At 40.7% G+C, this 20,793-nt stretch overlaps 3 protein-coding genes across 37 annotated transcripts in view; 2 read left to right on the top strand and 1 right to left on the bottom strand.

Moving 5' to 3' along the window:
* The window catches only part of LOC127962387 (histone H2B), a 966,021-nt gene that overhangs the window by 464,310 nt on the left and 480,918 nt on the right, over positions 1–20,793 (top strand). The gene's annotated exons all lie outside the window — the stretch shown is intronic.
* The window catches only part of LOC127962369 (histone H3-like), a 931,300-nt gene that overhangs the window by 431,037 nt on the left and 479,470 nt on the right, over positions 1–20,793 (top strand). The gene's annotated exons all lie outside the window — the stretch shown is intronic.
* Positions 1–20,793, bottom strand: part of LOC127962334 (receptor-type tyrosine-protein phosphatase delta-like) — a 398,656-nt gene that overhangs the window by 200,092 nt on the left and 177,771 nt on the right. For all 34 annotated transcript variants that reach the window (XM_052561877.1, XM_052561880.1, XM_052561892.1 and 31 more), the window contains exon 6: positions 20,087–20,135. The gene's annotated coding sequence lies outside the window, so the exon portion shown is untranslated. The remainder of the gene's footprint in view (positions 1–20,086; positions 20,136–20,793) is intronic.

The raw sequence follows: 20,793 nt of genomic DNA, 5'->3' as shown, positions 1-20,793 counted from the left end.
CAGATCTGTCTGTCTGTCTATCTATCTATATATATATATCTATGTATTTATCTATTTATCTATAATCTGCGCTATCTGAATATTCTCATCTACTATTCGTTTCTCTAGTCACTTTCAATGCTCTAATGGCGGGCTTTGGTAAATTCTCTCCCCAAGGTGATGTAATGCAATGCATTGTGGGGGAAAGGAGAATCGTTGCAAACCGCTGTAAGATAGTACCTACTTTTTCGTATTATATTCTGTTTTGTGATACCCAACAACATAAAATACAATTGCTAACAGTTTAAATGTTTATTACCAACAAGCATTTTTCAAAAATTTGTTGAAAAATTAACCCTGCAACAGGGCCTTTAACTATATCTAATCATTTAACCATAAGACAATAACATATTTCACTTTTTTTTAAGGTGTCCTTGTTACAGTGTAATTATACATTTAAATAATGAGTAAAATTAATTAACTACATGTTCTTACTATATGGTGAGGTTTAGGACTAGTGTTTGACTTAGGGTCACTTGCATATTATAATGCCTAATTTATTGTTATTAAAATAGTAAGTACATGTAACGTATAACAAGGACACCTTAAAATAAAATGTTACACCACAATAAAACAATGCAATTGTTGAACTTAAGTCTTAATTATGTCGACAAAGCCAACATTCTGTTATGCTATTTAAACTTATTATTTTTCATTTGATAGTACATTTTATGAATCTATTTCCTCCTAGGGCTTTAATGCCACAAGCCCCAAATTTGCCAGACACATTGGCCCTGATGTTTAGTTTGTTGCTATATCTTTTCAGACTGATCAGACAAAGGCTGTTCACGACTAAGATTTTTCTGGCCCACTAGTAGTCATTCATTTGAAGCATTAGTTGACTAATCGCACATTAATAAACAATTTAAATGATAATACAGAGACTTTAATTGCATACATAGCCTAATAAGTGCTCAAACGCACACATAAAGCTTGCCACGGTGAACCAGCAGAAGTAATGATTATGAATGTGTCAGGGAAAAACAATAAGGAGGCTGCATTAACATTTTGAATTGGTTAACTTGAAAGTAGACATTTCATTAGATCTTTTTTTTTTTTTCTGTAAGGCAAAGATATACACAGTTTCATGCTCAAATTCACAGAGACAGACTGCAGAAAGTGTGTCCTGTTTGCTTAAATTATTTTACAAAAGCAGGATTTTTTTGTTATTATGAGTGCACACAAATAAACGTAGCGTCGTATTACTCATCTGTATGACCAAAATTTACGTAGTATTTAATATTTAAGTGACCACACATTTGCCTCCATCTGTCCTGCAGTGAGCTGCAGTTACTGTCAGGTGTAGACACGGTGTTACACAGCAGTAATTTATCTGGGTTAACATTAGATTGAGCAGCCATGTAATGTTGCTAATACTTTCCAGATGATAAGCCATATTTAAGGTTGATCATGAGAGGAGAGCTGAAGCGTTTGGATGTCCTGCCCGATGTAACTAGCCTATATTACCACATACACGTTTAAAAACAAACTACAGCTAGTCCAAAATGCAGCAGCAAGAGTTCTTACTAGAACCAGGAAGTATGACCATATTAGCCCGGTCCTGTCAACACTGCACTGGCTCCCTATCAAACATCGTATACATTTTAAAATATTGTTTATTACTTATAAAGCCCCGAATGGTTTTGCACCTCAGTATTTGAATGAGCTTCTTTTACATTATACTCCTCTACGTCCGCTACGTACTCAAAACTCAGGCAATTTGATAATACCTATAATATCAAAATCAACTGTGGGCGGCAGATCCTTTTCCTATTTGGCTCCTAAACTCTGGAATAACCTACCTAACATTGTTCGGGAGGCAGACACACTCTTGCAGTTTAAATCTAGATTAAAGACCCATCTCTTTAACCTGGCATACACATAACATACTAATATGTTTTTAATATCCAAATCCATTAAAGGATTTTTAGGCTGCATTAATTAGGTAAACCGGAACCGGAAACACTCCACATAAAACCGTACTTTCTACATCATTAGAAGAATGGCATCTACGCTAATATTTGTCTGTTTCTCTCTTGTTCCGAGGTCACCGTAGCCACCAGATCCAGTCTGTGTCCAGATCAGAGGGTCACTGCAGTCACCCGGATCCAGTACGTATCCAGACCAGATGGTGGATCAGCACCTAGAAAGGACCTCTACTGCCCTGAAAGACAGCGGAGACCAGGACAACTAGAGCCCAGATACAGATCCCCTGTAAAGACCTTGTCTCAGAGGAGCACCAGGACAAGACCACAGGAAACAGATGATTCTTCTGCACAATCTGACTTTGCTGCAGTCTGGAATTGAACTACTGGTTTCGTCTGGTCAGAGGAGAACTGGCCCTGGTTTCTCCCAAGGTTTTTTTCTCCATTCTGTCACCGATGGAGTTTTGGTTCCTTGCCGCTGTCGCCTCTGGCTTGTTAAGTTGGGGTCACTTCATCTACAGCGATATCATTGACTTGATTGCAAATAAAAACAGACACTATTTAAACAGAACTGAAATGATTACATCACTGAATTCAATGATGAACTGTCTTTAACTATCATTTTGCATTATTGAGACACTGTTTTCCTAATGAATGTTGTTCAGTTGCTTTGACGCAATGTATTTTGTTTAAAGCGCTATACAAATAAAGGTAACTTGACTTGATCAAATTAATCTGTAAAGGGTTTACTTTTTGTATACAGACATAATAACAACAAAACTTAATTCATTTATAAAATAAAGATAACAAATAAGGTGTGTTCTCTGCAGCCTTTTTCTGCGCTGATCTTCATTTACAAACACATCATTAAAATGAACTGTATCTCCGTGAATACTCAACGAAGAGACATGAGATATCTATCTATCTATCTATCTATCTATCTATCTATCTATCTATCTATCTATCTATCTATCTATCTATCTATCTATCTATCTATCTATCTATCTATCTATCTATCTCTCTCTCTCTCTCTCTCTCTCTCTATATATATATATATATATATACATATATATATTAGAAAATAAGATTGTTAAAAGGATTTCTGAAGGATTGTGTGACTGCAGTAATGATGCAAAAAAATCAGCTTTAAAAGTCAGCTTTGATTGTTCCTAATAAACTCTTTAAAGGGTTGGTGAAATGCTGGTTTTCACTCAATCTCCTGTTAATCTTGAGTACCTATAGAGTAGTACTGCATCCTTCATAACTCCAAAAAGTCTTTAGTTTTATTATATTCATAAGAGAAAGATAGTCTGTACCGATTTTTCCCGTAAAAACACGACCGGCTGGAGGCGTGACGTGTGGGCGGAGCTAAAGAATCACGAGCGCCAGTAGGCTTTTGAGTTGAGAGCGTTTGGAAGCTGTGACACCGTGAGGAAAAAAACCATCATCCAAAACAAACCATGGCTAACAGTCAGATTCAGCGTATATTTATGATCCAGAATCAGATCCAGAGGCTGAAATTTAACAAGAGCAGCATCAGCAACGACGTCTCTATGTGGTATGTACTGAAACTGTATATATTTGCTTAGCGGTTTTGGAAAATGACTCCACTTTATGTCGTCTTTTATTTTTTTTATTTTTTTTTAAGCTGTACATGTGGAAAGTGCAGTTTGATGACAACATCGCATGTTGTTTACTTGATAAGCAGTTTTACTCACCGCCTGCGGTTCCAACACACGTGATGACAAAATAAATGGGTCCCACTTTATATTAAGTGGCCTTAACTACTATTTACTTACATTTTAATTAATAATTTAGTACAATGTACTTATTGTGTACATACATGTTTTTACATTGTACTTATATTTAAAAAAAAAAACGACATGTAATTACATCTGTAATTAATTTCTGTAATTACATTTATATTTGCACTGTTGACTCATACTTTACACCTTAACCCACCCTTAAACTTACCCATACCTCCAACCCTAACCTTACCCCTATCCCACCTCAATAGCAGCAAAAGTGTTTTACAATACAATATGAACAAATTAAGTACATTGTACTTATTTTTTTATGTAAGTACATAGTAGTTAAGGCCACCTAATATAAAGTGGGACCAATAAATGTGTATATTTTTATGTTCGTTGCATTATGCAGCTCATTATGCGGCCTTTGTCTTCTCAGGTGTAAATCACAATGATATTTATTATAGTTGACACCTACTAGCATATGACTTCTACCAACAAAAAGTGTTTTAGAAAATTTAAATCAATATATTGTTTTTTGTAAGAGAGTAAACAAGATGATTTTCACATAAGTTAGAAATAAAAATTCTAAGCTACAAGTTCTAGTTCTCAGAAGTCCCAGGAACCAATGTTCTGTATGTGTTTTATTGCCTTATTCAAGTGATTTAACATTTTTAGTTTTTCACTAACCAAGCATTTTATAAGAAACTGAAAAAATGTCAGGGCATGACAAAACTTCTTCAGGCCCCAAAAATACCCTTTGACCTCAGAGGCTTAAAGTACATTATTTCTGTATTAAGTACTCTTTTTATAAAAGCATGCTAACACTTCTCTTTTTATTGATGTGAGAGAAGAGAAGAAGATATCTGCGAGTCATAAAAGACTCTCACTAGATCAATAGCAACACGAGTGTTTGTCTGCAGGCATGAAGACGGCCGTCACAGATTAGAATAACTCTCACACACACACACACACACACACACACACACACACACACACACACACACACACACACACACACAGCGATGAATGAGTCTCCTGGGGCCCCGGGGACTCCTGAGCGCTGGACTGCATTGATTAAGCATTAAGATGATCAACCCATCGGGGCGGCCATCGATCTGCTTCTTAAATAGACAGATACGAGCATCACGAGACCCCGAGGACTAACAGACCGTCCCGACCAATAAAAACATGAACCCACAGATGCAGAAAATCAGACCTCACCTGTACATTATAATCAGGTTTTACTAAATTATGTCTAAAATGCCAAAGTTAGAGCTCGGTATTGAGACAAATTTCACAAATTTGATTTTGATTCACAATATTTTGTTTCATTTAAATATCAATTCACAATATTTTGTTTTATTTCAATATCAATTAAAATCTACTAAACAATACCATACTATTCAAAAACCCTGTCAGTTGGTACATTGCTAAATTACTATTAAAGTGCTTTATAAACAAACATTCAAATTGCACATAAAGCAAATGGCTATATATATATATATTTTCTGATAAGTCATGACATTCGGCCATTAAATGCACGTGGCACTAAACTGTAGTTGATCGTTGTTTCACACTGAACTTCACACTACACACTCACATAATAAAACAATTTACACTCACATCAATATTTCATGTCTGCAATGTATTGAATCTTCAGTATGAATAAGGACATCACAAAATAAAGGCTGACGCTATTTTCATGAGCACTATTCTCTGACTACACAAAATCCTTTTTATATCTGGTCTCTTTTTTGGGAAAAGGTTCAACAAATAAATAAATAGATTAATTAATAAAATGATGTATATCAATAAATCTAATGATTCATCTTTTACAAACCACTTTGAAGTAGTAATTTTATCTGTAGCTTTTTTTCAGGCCAGGTTTGGATCCATCCAAATCTCAAGCAAATCTGTCAAGCAAACCCATTTATTTCCCACGTCCTCCAGCCATGCTCACACTTAATATTTCATCTGCCCCCCCCCCCCCCCCCCCAACTCCTCCAATGCCACAAGCAATGATAAGAGATCCAGAATACTTTACTTTTCCTCCTTTCAACAACACACACATGCACACACACACACACACACACACAATAAAATAAAAAAAAAATAGTAAGATGTCCTCATTTCTGCACAGTTTATTTTATTTTATTTGTATTATTATATCCTATGTTTAATAAACTGTATTTTTTGTATTTCTAGACATACAAAAAGCATTGTGATATTCTGATTGACTGTGTTTGTGAAGTCAGAGTGCACAGTGTTTCAATCTGTCCACCGTAAAGCTGCGCTGTTTTTACATTCCCACACACTGGGAGTGATTCTGGACAAAATTCAGTGAATGGGTTTGATAGTGCTATCAAGTCTTTAATGAATCGTTCGCTTTCATTTTCGCTATGGGGAACACCTTGTCATGACCTGTGTCTGAAGCATACATAGAAAAAACCCCAACGAGTCGGCCGGCGACAGCCCCTGACGTCACTACTGGCGCGACTATGGATAAATAGGCACCAGGAGAACACATCACTCTCTTCTTCGTCAACAAGAGTGATGTTTCTCTGTTTATTGTGGCATCCTCTAGCAAGGCATTTAGACAATGTGTACATCCATGTCAGCGTTATTTGACACTCGATGACACACACAGTCTTCGCATCATTTGTTTGGGTGAAGAGCACACACGCAATGTCATTGAGGGGGAAATCTGCGTGCATTGTGAGCATTTTTCTATGAAAAAGCTCCGCTCTCCTCTGTCTCACTTTTCAAGTAAAGAGGGACAGCCATCTGCTTCCCGCGGTTCAGGACACGCCACTGCTGAGGCATGGAGAAGAGTGAGCTCGTGGGGTCGCAGGTGGATGTCTGGTGGAGTTTAAAGAGGAACTATCCCTTTCATGCTCGTCGGTGGCAGACAAGAGTGTACTTCAGGAGGAGGATGTTTTATCATTAACCCTGATACTGAAGTTAGTGTTCTGCTGGGATCTACTCAGGAAAGTTTCAGCATACGAATTTCAGCATACAAGTTATGCCAACATCGAGGTGATGTGAGAAAGCGGCTATGAGAGGATGCCCCCTGTAGAAGAGACGCTGGCTAGCCATCTCTCAGTGGGGGAAACATCCTCTCTTAAATCTCCCTCCTTGCCATCTAAGCCCCTCCAGGATACATCCTGCTTAAATTGCAAGGCATAAGCAGCAGCAGGTCAGACTGAGGCTTCGTTGCACTTGATGGCAGTGCTTCAGGCTTATCAGGCTGATCTGCTGAAGGACCTGGATAAAGGTGAGGGCCTTTCAGCTAACCAGGTAGCCAAGCTGCGCTGCACCACATATCTCTCTCTCCGTGCTACCAAGCAGGCTGCCTCCACCATGGGCAGGACTATGGCAGCCATGGTGGTAATGGAGAGACATCTGTGGATGAACCTGGCTGACATCGGGAAGAAAGAAAATACTTTCTTCTCGATGCTCAGGTTTCATCTTCAGAACTTTTCTGTATTTTCATTGAGACGGTAATTGAGAAGTTCTGGGATGCGAAGGCGCACTCAGCTGCTTGCAAGTCCTTCATTCGATGAAGGTCCTGGTCCGAGGCCGAACAACATAGGGGTCCTGGCCCATCTCGATCTGAGGAACAAAAATGGGCACAGAAGGCTAGTGTAGTGACTCGTGCTCATCCCCCACCTGCGGGGGGGTTTACTTCCGCTCTTATACTCCCCTTCCTAATCCTTGTAACCACCAGCTCTCCACCTGATCAAGGTTAGGTGGAAATTTATTGCATAACAGTCTCCTATGCTGGACCTATAATGTTTTTGGTTGGTTCTATGTTCATAGCAACCACCTTACTGATGGTCCGGAATAAAAGGCTTCAAAAGAGCTCCAGCACAGGAACCAGGGTGAGTATGAAACCCTTTCTGTATATACTTATATGTGTATTAAATTGTTGGTGGTTATGTGTCTACTAATAACATCTGTGAGTTTCCTTTGCAGTGCTCAGTCACTGTGTTTACTAAATACTCATCAGCATTTTGTCCAAGCCGGTATGATTGCCCTGATTCTGGCTTCATGTTCTGGTATTAGGCGGCTGAGATCACAGGTTTCTGTGGGAGCCTCCTTGATCATCAGGCCTGGCACAGCACTGCAAGGAATTTCATGGATGTCAAGCCAGGTCATCCTGAGGCCGCTTAGTTGTGCCGTCGCATCCAGCGGGAAGTGGAGGTGGCAGTTACGGAAGTCTTCCTGTGTATGCTGCCTCAGGTGATGCTCCCCTCGCTAGAGGTTTGTAAATTTGAGCTTGCCTCTCCTCTGCGGTTCAGCACTCATGCGATGCTTAGGAACCTTTAGGTACACACGCTAAGCTCTGTGTACTTTCTGAAAACCACATGGTGGTGAGTGTGCAAGCAAGACTTTCTGAAATCCTGTACGGTAAGGATTACATGCTAAGGTTCGTTCCCTTTATTAAGATGGTTAGACCTAGGTTCCTTGGGCTTCACCAGTTTGAATTTGTTTATACACTTCAAGCATCGCTTTCCTCAACATGAGGGGCTATTTGGGCAATTCTCATGGTAGTTTAGCAGTGCTCCCCTTTTCCAAAAAGGGTCGCCTATGAGTGCACTACTCTCATTCTGAATTTGAAGTTCTCCTCTCTTGTGAGACTGAGTTCTCTGTTCTTTCCCCAGATCGCTCCAGGATTATTTCCACAGATTGAGTTGATGACTCTCAGACATATTGTTTTGAGATACACCAATCCATCAATGAAGCTGCTCTATCAGAGTGCCACGAGAGCCTCTTCCTCAGAACAGTATTTAAAATCCATGCTATGGTAAGTGTGCATTCTCTCTAAAATCCTATAGGGTGAGGGCTTCGCACGGTTGCTTCATGCCCTTTCTTGAGTTGGTAAAAGCCCCATTCATCTTGGGCGCCACACCACCTATGTGTCCTCGGATACCTATCTAAACAGGGTGTTGCTACTAGGGACCTGTTGAGAAAGCTTCTTCAGCAAGCTTATGCAAGACTAAGCGGTAGCCCCTGTGTGACAGGCAAGACTTAGTGGGTTCTTAGCCGGATCCCTTTAAAGGTATCTTTATTCTGGCATGCACTCCCCTCAGCATGGCGGCATGGGTATACTGTTCCCCATAGCGAACACTAGAGGACACTGTTAGAAGTTTCCTTGAAAGGGAATGTCTCAGGTTATGAATGTAACCATGGATCCCTGAGTAAGGAATGAGACACTGCATCCTCTAGCTCCTTGCCATGCTTCAGATGCAACCTTCAGATGAAAAGTGAATGATGTGTCCTCCTGGTGCCTATTTATCCATAGTCACGCCGGTAGTGACGTCAGAGGATGTCGCCGGCCAACTCGTTGGTGTTTTAATATATTCTTCAGCGGCAGCTTATTCCAGTGGCTGCATCCTTCTCGCTGGTCACGGCACTTGAAGAGGGTAGATGGCCTGACCTCCTGGCCTGATGGCTGTGTAAACAGGTGCGGTTATCGTCCAGACCGCGGGTCCGGTAGCTCACTCATCTGGCAGCACGGGAGTCCCTCAACGCACCCTTCCTTGACCCACGAGGACACCAGCGTGCATGGACTGGGAAGAGTCCGGTCTATCGAAGAGAGGTGCGTTGGGCCTTTAAACAGCGGCGGTGATGAGATTCCATTTACATCAGGTGTGCCCCATCACACGCCGCAATCCCTGGCTCATCCAGCGCCCCTCCTCTCACACACCCACTCCTGTCGGGAGCGGCAATTTGGCACGGGGTGACAATGATAATTATGGGGGAGGCAGCTGACTCTTCAAAATATATATATATATATATATATATATATACTCAAACTGTTCAGAGTGAAAGCACAAATGCTGGAAAACTGGAAAATGATGGGACTTTCTAGTGTGCAGAGGTTAATGTTCATGCATGATATGAAATGAAGCATAGTTTGAAAGGTTGTGTTGCATGCGTTAAGTGATCGCATCAAAACTCAAGTGTACTTTAAAGGCACTGTAAGCAATTTCTGAGAAACCCTGTTGTAAGTGGATCAAACCGAGCACCAAGACACGCTTTGAACAAATCAGCAGTAAGGGGCGTGTCCACTTGTCAGAACCTTGATTCAGAACCTCGACAATGAAGTCATTTTAGTTTGCTCTCGCTGATCCGAACGCCGGCGTTTGATTAATCTTGATGAGTGTTTGACGAATTTCAATGCCAGAAAATGAAGGAAAGCTCATTTCTCTGAATCCATCGGTGAGGCATTGTTTGGTGCTGATTTGAGGGAGGCCGAGGGTTGTGGAATTGATGAGGACATGTTAATATCTACTGTTGAGACTAGATAAGATCTTCATTAGACTTAGCGCTAGCGCGAGGGAGGTCTTATCGGTGTGTGAGGGGAGCGCGGGAGGAGCGACAGCGAGATTAGAGGAGAAGGCCGGCTTACACTTCACCGTCAGTCCTGAGGCTTTGTGATGGGGTCAACTTAATTTTGTTCCGCTGATATTAAAAACCTGTCTGAGATAAAGAGTTACACTTTATTAGCTGCGGAGGGAAGTGGGCAGGAGGACGGAGGGCGACTCGCTGTTCTCCAGGAATTCTGTGACGGCATGCCAACCTTCCTCCTGCAGACTCAGAAATATCAGATTTCTCAGCGCTTTTCCTTCATTGGACGCAGCGGGTGTGAAGCACAGGCCACTACTGAATACAGAAATATAACTAGAGAGTTTGCTGTTTTCATAGAATCATTAAAACTTTAATGATGCCAAAACCACACATATAGTTGGAACCACTTCCAAAACATTTATTTATTTATTATTTATTTTTAGTTTTTTCAGATGATGGACTATAAGAAAGTAAGCTGCCATTCTTGAGCGTTGAAAATGGCACAAACAACAAACCTGCAGTGAGAGTTTGAAGAAGCAGAACATTGATGTTCTTTGGTTTGGACATTGATACACTTATTGTTATAGTTACCACAACATGTTCCACTTATTTCACCATCTTCACTTGATTATATACTTAGTTAAATGAGAGATGCACAGATTGACCAGAATTAGCTGATTTTTGTGCATGAAATTGTCTGTAATTTTTCTCTTTTGACGTCACACTTAACAGTGACATCTCTAGATTATATATCTGTTTACAACAACAACAACAACAAAAGTGGCCTTCCAAAATGTTCTATGTATATGCACTTCCCTACAAAAATCACATCAATTATCTATAATCTTCATTGTTTCCAATTGTCTTTTTTAACATCATAATCTCTAAGGCATAAAAACACAATTTTGGAAATGCTAGCTTTTTTCTGTTCTACGGTCTCCTCTCCATCTAAAGGTCTGAGGCCTCGTAACATAGGAGTAACAAATAACAACAAAATGATCTAGAAGCGAGATTGAGAGTCACTTTAACTGAAAAATTTAGATATCTTCACCAAAAAAAAAGAAAGAAAGAAAGAAAGAAAGAAAGAAAGGAAAAAAGAACACTGCATTTTCTATAAAATTGCTTCTCACATTTTCAAAACCTAAGCATTATAATTTTAAGTCAGACACACATTAAAAGCCACACTTTCCTGAGTCAATCAAGACAAATCTCTGCCCAAGCTCGTCCCTCTTCAGTTAAAGCAGACTGAGAGCAAGACGGAAATTAACAAGACTTCCATTAAAGCCTCAAATCACTGCATACAGAATAACACACACTCAAAGACTTCCATATCAAGCTGAGTAAATTACTCTTGAGTGACGTACTGAATGAGATTATTAAAACTTTTGATATTTTCAACAATGTAAAATAATTTGGGCCTTGTTCTTTTCTAACCGAGACTTTTCCCAGAATAACTTCAGAGTTTCTCTCAACAAACCTGCAACTCATTGCAAACTCACCTGGTTACAGGTCATCACCTCATGCCTCAATCCTGCGAGTTACAGAGCTCGGTGGATTACAAACTGTCGTCCGTTACTGATTACAAATTATATGATCAAATTCATTTAGGTTACTCATTTTAGGTAATGTTTTCTAATTACTTTTTAGTTTACTTTTTTATCCAAATTTACATTTATCATCAAATATTGATATTATTCTTAATGATTTTAAAAAAGAGAGAGAGAAAGAAAATGTATTCCATTTTTATATCAACATCAAAAAGTGCACCCCTTAAGTGTGATTTACAAATATATTTATACAACATACAGTCAAAGATAAATGGTATGAAAAAGTAGGATTTTTAGAATCAATAAATTATGAATAATCGATTGTCCATATGTGAAAAATATGTTATCATGTAATTCATAAAATTGTGACTGTAATCTGAGCAAAAAAAAAAAAAAAAAAAAATCCTATTTACAATCGATATATGTTTGCATGTAATCAGTTACTACCAGAACTGATGAGTTACTATAAATTATAAAGTAATATAATTAACAGACATTTGTTCAAATTTGATGAGACATGCTTAACAAGGTTAATTATTATTACATGGAAAAGAGCAGCATATGCATTTGGTTAAACATCTTCTTTCTTTTTTCCACTAAAGTCTGGTTCTTCAAACATGGATGAAATGTCATCCTCAGACAGGAACCTTCAGAAACAACAGCATTGAAGAGGATGAATCCAGAAGTAGGTCTCAGTTTAGTGAACTCTGAGCAGAGGAAGATTGTTTTCTTAATTAAAGATGATTACGAGTCCCACAGGACACAGTCAGGTGCATAAGCTTGACCTGTTTTCATCTGAAGATGATTTTAATGTGTGCACATCTGTTTGCGCTGCATCTGCTATCGAGCGTCGTTCTGTCATTTCTCATCTGTAACAGTTTGTCTAAACCCTAAAGCCTAAAATCTTGAAATGTTTTATCCTGCTTGAGTCTCAGACAGAAATTCTGTTAAAGATGGTTCAGCTAAAAATTTAAATTAATTATTAACTCACTTTCACTCCATTGTTTCCGTAAAAAAACATCAGTTCATGGCTACCAAGACTCAAGCTTGCATCAAGTTTAAAAAAATAAAAACACTGTAAAAGTACTACATATATACCATTACAGTGCTTATTAAGATTTTAAATTAGCTTTTAATTGTTGTTTTAATTTCTTTTCATTATATATATATATATATATATATATATATATATATATATATATATATATATATATATATATATATATATATATTGTGGCGAGTGGGGCGGGGCCAGGGGCGTGGGAACGAGGAGTGGGGCGCAGGTGCAGCTCATCTTCAATCACTACACCTGGCCTCACTCCCCGTTCCCACGCCTCTCGGCCCCGCCCCACTCGCCACATATATATATATATATATATATATATATATATATATATATATATATATATATATATATATATATATATTCAAACTTTAAAATGCTTTTAGTTTTAATCAGGAATTGAAAAAAAAAAAAAAAGAATCCATTCAGTTCACTTTGAGCAGAATTGATGTTTTAATGTTTCTGTTCCTGTGTTCCTCTCTATTATTATCATTCTGAAATTGGTAGTAGTTGTAATAATAGTAATAATAATAACCTAATAATATTAAAGTACAGCGTTTTCTGAAAAGTTTCCTGAAATATTCTTAGTTAAGTATACCTTCTGTAAATTCAGTACTTTCGTATGGTTTGGTCTGGACCTAGCTATACCTTATCACTTTTGACAGTTCAAAGTTCTTTACATCTCAGTCTATACAATTATAATAATTGTGCAAAATCAAAGCTGGTGTTGTCTGTGGAGCCATATAGTATATTAACACATATAAAAAAGTAATAAACACACACACACACACACACAAACACACACATACACATTTTCCGTCATGGCAGCAAATTGAGCAGCTTTTAGATCTTGTTGTTCCTATTTTGTCGAGACAAATTCAGCTGCTGGCGGTTCTCCTCTTTGTGTCTTTTTCTCCACAGTAGTAGCTGTTGATTATATGTTTCTCTCGTCGCAATTTTATTTTTATTTTTTTCATCCAATAACTGGAATGATTGATTTACACCTATATGTGATGCTGCTGCTGGGCAATCAAGCCTGGTTGTGGAATATATTAAGAAATATATTATTATAATAGAAATGACCCACTCAAAGGCCAGTTAATGTCTACAGCCAGTTAGTGGTATGAGGTTGTGGGTTCTATCAAAATTCGATAAAATCCACAGGTTTTCGCTTTCGTTCCTTGAACTGGTTCACTGGCTCTGTAATTCCAGCTGGCTTTTGTTATGTGCTGATTAGTGAACCCAGCTTTGTGAGAATAAAAGGGACATAATCTTTCCCTGGCAGTAAATCCCATCTGAAATAATTTATTTATTTTGAGTTTTATTTGCATGTTTATTCAGCAGCATATAATTTCTGACAGCCATAAACTGATATCTACACTCACAGGACACTTTATTAGGTACACCTGTTCAATTGCTTGGTAACACAAATTGCTAATCAGCAAATGACATGGCAGCAATTCAATGCATTTAGGCATCTAGATGTGGTGAAGACCACTTGCTGAAGTTCAAAACGGGAATCAGAATGGGAAGAAAAAGGGGATTTAAGTGACTTTGAACATGGAATGGTTGTTGGTGCCAGAAGGGCTGCTCTGAGTATTTCAAAAACTGCTGATCTACTGAGATCTTCACACAGAAATATCTCTGGAGTTTAAAGAGAATGGTCTGAAAAAGCGAAAATATCTAATGAGCAGCAGTTGATAGATATGATAGAAAGACAACAGTAACTCAAATAATCACTCATTACAACCAATATATGCAGAAGAGCATTTCTGAACACACTACAAACCGAAACCTGAAACAGATGATCCACAGCAGCAGAAGACCGTCTCTGAACACACGACACGCCGAACCCTGAAACAGATGATCCACAGCAGCAGAAGACCATCTCTGAACACACGACACGCCGGACCCTGAAACAGATGATCCACAGCAGCAGAAGACCGTCTCTGAACACACAACACACCGAACCCTGAAACAGATGATCCACAGCAGAAGAAGACCGTCTCTGAACACACAACACACCGAACCCTGAAACAGATGATCCACAGCAGCAGAAGACCATCTCTGAACACACAACACACCGAACCCTGAAACAGATGATCCACAGCAGCAGAAGACCGTCTCTGAACACAGCACACCGAACCCTGAAACAGATGATCCACAGCAGCAGAAGACCGTCTCTGAACACACAACACACCGAACCCTGAAACAGATGATCCACAGCAGAAGAAGACCATCTCTGAACACACAACACACCGAACCCTGAAACAGATGATCAACAGCAGCAGAAGACCGTCTCTGAACACACTACACACAGAACCCTGAAACAGATGATCCACAGCAGCAGAAGACCATCTCTGAACACACAACACACCGAACCCTGAAACAGATGATCCACAGCAGAAGACCATCTCTGAACACACAACACACCGAACCCTGAAACAGATGATCCACAGCAGAAGACCATCTCTGAACACACAACACACCGAACCCTGAAACAGATGATCCACAGCAGCAGAAGACCGTCTCTGAACACACAACACACCAAACCCTGAAACAGATGATCCACAGCAGCAGAAGACCATCTCTGAACACACAACATAGCGAACCCTGAAACAGATGATCCACAGCAGCAGAAGACCATCTCTGAACACACAACACACCGAACCCTGAAACAGATGATCCACAGCAGCAGAAGACCATCTCTGAACACACAACACACGAACCCTGAAACAGATGATCCACAGCAGAAGACCATCTCTGAACACACAACACACGAACCCTGAAACAGATGATCCACAGCAGAAGACCATCTCTGAACACACAACACAGCGAACCCTGAAACAGATGATCCACAGCAGCAGAAGACCATCTCTGAACACACAACACACCGAACCCTGAAACAGATGATCTACAGCAGCAGAAGACCATCTCTGAACACACAACACACCGAACCCTGAAACAGATGATCCACAGCAGAAGACCGTCTCTGAACACACGACACACCGAACCCTGAAACAGATGATCTACAGCAGCAGAAGACCATCTCTGAACACACAACACACCGAACCCTGAAACAGATGATTCACAGCAGAAGACCGTCTCTGAACACACGACACACCGAACCCTGAAACAGATGATCCACAGCAGAAGACCGTCTCTGAACACACAACACACCTAACCCTGAAACAGATGATCCACAGCAGCAGAAGACCGTCTCTGAACACACGACACGCCGAACCCTGAAACAGATGATCCACAGAAGAAGACCGTCTCTGAACACACAACACACCGAACCCTGAAACAGATGATCTACAGCAGCAGAAGACCGTCTCTGAACACACGACACACCGAACCCTGAAACAGATGATCCACAGCAGCAGAAGACCATCTCTGAACACACGACACACCGAACCCTGAAACAGATGATCTACAGCAGCAGAAGACCGTCTCTGAACACACAACATAGCGAACCCTGAAACAGATGATCCACAGCAGAAGACCATCTCTGAACACACAACATAGCGAACCCTGAAACAGATGATCCACAGCAGAAGACCATCTCTGAACACACAACATAGCGAACCCTGAAACAGATGATCCACAGCAGCAGAAGACCATCTCTGAACACACGACACGCCGGACCCTGAAACAGATGATCCACAGCAGCAGAAGACCATCTCTGAACACACAACACAGCGAACCCTGAAACAGATGATCCACAGCAGCAGAAGACCATCTCTGAACACACAACACAGCGAACCCTGAAACAGATGATCCACAGCAGCAGAAGACCGTCTCTGAACACACAACACACCGAACCCTGAAACAGATGATCCACAGCAGAAGACCGTCTCTGAACACACGACACACCGAACCCTGAAACAGATGATCTACAGCAGCAGAAGACCATCTCTGAACACACAACACACCGAACCCTGAAACAGATGATTCACAGCAGAAGACCGTCTCTGAACACACGACACACCGAACCCTGAAACAGATGATCTACAGCAGCAGAAGACCATCTCTGAACACACAACACACCGAACCCTGAAACAGATGATTCACAGCAGAAGACCGTCTCTGAACACACGACACGCCGAACCCTGAAACAGATGATCCACAGCAGCAGAAGACCGTCTCTGAACACACAACACACCGAACCCTGAAACAGATGATCCACAGCAGCAGAAGACCATCTCTGAACACACGACACACCGAACCCTGAAACAGATGATCTACAGCAGCAGAAGACCATCTCTGAACACAACACACCGAACCCTGAAACAGATGATCCACAGCAGAAGACCATCTCTGAACACACGACACACCGAACCCTGAAACAGATGATCCACAGCAGCAGAAGACCATCTCTGAACACACGACACACCGAACCCTGAAACAGATGATCCACAGAAGAAGACCGTCTCTGAACACACAACACACCGAACCCTGAAACAGATGATCTACAGCAGCAGAAGACCGTCTCTGAACACACGACACACCGAACCCTGAAACAGATGATCCACAGCAGCAGAAGACCGTCTCTGAACACAACACACCGAACCCTGAAACAGATGATTCACAGCAGCAGAAGACCATCTCTGAACACAACACACCGAACCCTGAAACAGATGATCCACAGCAGCAGAAGACCATCTCTGAACACAACGCACCGAACCCTGAAACAGATGATCCACAGCAGCAGAAGACCATCTCTGAACACACGACACACCGAACCCTGAAACAGATGATCTACAGCAGCAGAAGACCATCTCTGAACACAACACACCGAACCCTGAAACAGATGATCCACAGCAGCAGAAGACCGTCTCTGAACACAACACACCGAACCCTGAAACAGATGATCCACAGCAGCAGAAGACCGTCTCTGAACACACAACACACCGAACCCTGAAACAGATGATCCACAGCAGAAGACCATCTCTGAACACAACACACCGAACCCTGAAACAGATGATCCACAGCAGAAGACCATCTCTGAACACAACACACCGAACCCTGAAACAGATGATCCACAGCAGAAGACCATCTCTGAACACACGACACACCGAACCCTGAAACAGATGATCCACAGCAGCAGAAGACCGTCTCTGAACACACAACACACCGAACCCTGAAACAGATGATCCACAGCAGAAGACCATCTCTGAACACACGACACACCGAACCCTGAAACAGATGATCCACAGCAGCAGAAGACCATCTCTGAACACACGACACACCGAACCCTGAAACAGATGATCCACAGAAGAAGACCGTCTCTGAACACACAACACACCGAACCCTGAAACAGATGATCTACAGCAGCAGAAGACCGTCTCTGAACACACGACACACCGAACCCTGAAACAGATGATCCACAGCAGCAGAAGACCGTCTCTGAACACAACACACCGAACCCTGAAACAGATGATCCACAGCAGCAGAAGACCATCTCTGAACACACTACACACAGAACCCTGAAACAGATGATCCACAGCAGAAGACCGTCTCTGAACACACAACACACCGAACCCTGAAACAGATGATCCACAGCAGCAGAAGACCACACTGGGTGCTACTCTCATCTACTGATGGCTACTTCCAGCAGGGTAATACACCATGTCACAAATCTCAAATCATCTCAGACTGGTTTCTTGAACATGACAATGAGTACACTTTACTCAAATGGCCTCCACAGTCACCAGATCCCAATCCAAAAGAGCAGATTTGGGATGTGCTGGAACAGGAGATTCACATTATGGATGTGCAGCTGACAAATCTACAGCAATTGTGTGATTCTATCATGTCAGTATGGACCAAATCTCTGAGGAATGTCTCAAACACCTTGTTGAATCAATGCCTTGAAGAATCAAGGCAGTTCTGAAGGCAAAAGGGGGTCCAACAAGGTACTAGCAAGATGTACCTAATAAAGTGACCAGTGAGTGTGATTCTTCAAACTAAAAGACATATCAGTCAACAAATCTCACAGCAAATGTGGAAGTTGATGAAGTTGAGTAAAGAGTTATTCTGGAGAAGTTTGCGAATGGAAGAAAGCATGATTCCATGATGTAGATAATTAACTTCAGGGAGCCGCGTTTGGACCGCTGACTTGGGTTTTTAAGGGAAATGAAGAGGAGAATTCAATTATCTGAGTTTTCTGAATCGTGACTGTGCAGAAATAATTATCTCTTGTGTTTTTGTGCAAATGTTAATTAGATCTAGAGTCAACAGGAGAACAATGTTTAGACACGGATCTGGTAAAGAGAGAAGGATAAAGGCTGAATGAAAACAGTGAAGTAAAACGAGGCTTCAGAGGCAGGATCTGGTGAATCTTGCTGGTTAGTGTGGGTCTCTGTCGAGCTGAGGAGCTCAGATCTCTAACACATTGATCTCAATGACAGCTGCTTGGCTGGAGTCACCTGATCTCACTACTGCTGCCAGACTCTTCTGAGCCAATCACACGAGCTGTATATAATTATACAGAGCTTGCTATATAGAGCTAGCTAGATAGATAGATAGATCGATAATAAAAACAGAGAGGAGAGGACCTGAAAGAAGACAGAGAGTGTAATGAGGGTCTTGGACTTGATTAAATATGAACGTGAGTGTGTTTGGAGCAGATCTGTTCAGATGACATACGTTCTGAAGAGATGAACACCAGTGATCGATCATCAGCAGATCTCATCTGCAAGATGTCAAGATCCAACACAAGAACCAACAGCACATTACAGAGACGAGTGTTACGAATCAGCGCTGATCAGAGGCTCTGCGGGACGTCTTCAGAAACACACACACACACACATACACACTCACACTCTATCTCTCTCTCACACAAACACGTTTGTTTCTGTGTAAAGTGTGTTCATCCCATAGGTGTAATAGTTTTTATTCTGTAGAAACTGTATATTCTATGTCCCTTCACCAACCCTACACCTAACCCTAACCCTCACAGGAAACTTTGTGCATTTTTACTTTCTCAAAAAAACTCATTCTGTATGATTTATAAGTGTTTTGAAAAATGGGGAGATGGGTTATGTCCTCATAATCACCCTCTCCTTGTAATACCTGTGTCATACCCATGACATTATACAGAGTTGATATGACACAAAAACAAGAGCATACACCACACACACACACACACACACACACACACACACACGCACACACACAGAGAGAGAGAGCTTTCAGCTGGATTCATCTTCAGACACTAATGTCATCACAACCAAACTAACCACCAACTCACCAACCACGAGCCTCAAACACTGTGTGTGCATCAGAGAGAGAGAGAGAGAGAGAGAGAGAGAGAGAGAGAGAGACTGAGAGACAGGGAGACAGAGACAGAGAGAGAGAGAGAGAGAGAGAGAGAGAGAGAGAGAGAGGGAGTGTTGATCTTACTTTGAGGTTGCAGGAACAATAATCAGTGGAACATTTTCCCTCCGGAGTCCTGCACAAAAACACAGATTAAATAATTTAGATGAGAAACTACATACAATCAGTTTACACACAATACACGTATGTAGGTTTGTCTTAGTTTATCGTCCGTCTATCCATCCATCCATCCATCCATCTATCTATCTATCTGCTTCTTCCATTCCCACACATGTTTGTAACACTTTAATTCATAAATGTGCTCTAATAAATTTTGACCATATATGCTGTTTATATAGCTTGTAATAGGGATGAAATAGGCATCTGTTGAGTATTTTAAAATATCATGTTTGATTGTGCTGAATTAAACCCCCCAAACTTCAGCGGGTCCACAAGATCCACGAACACTAGCTGAGTAACTAAACTAACACCACACAAGGGTTAATGCATCTACTGCATATGAACACGCTCATGTTTGAAACCATGACACAATCTTGATTAGTGAGTGAACTACTCCTTTAATCAATGATATAGTGCTCAGATATAAGGTATAACTGTCATGATATTTCAACTGTATTTTGTAGAAATAAAAATGTGCATAATGACAACTCATTTGAATTTCATTTGGCAGCAGTCATACTGAAAAGCGACTCTGACATTTTAGGATAATTGTGCAGTAACATTGTTATTTTTCATTAGAAATGTTGATTATATGCTTGGAGGAACACAAAATG

This window comes from Carassius gibelio, chromosome B7, assembly GCF_023724105.1.
Source record: "Carassius gibelio isolate Cgi1373 ecotype wild population from Czech Republic chromosome B7, carGib1.2-hapl.c, whole genome shotgun sequence".
NCBI lineage: Eukaryota > Metazoa > Chordata > Actinopteri > Cypriniformes > Cyprinidae > Carassius > Carassius gibelio.
The sequence above is the reverse complement of the archived record's forward strand: the minus strand, read 5'-3'. Positions and strand labels throughout refer to the sequence as shown.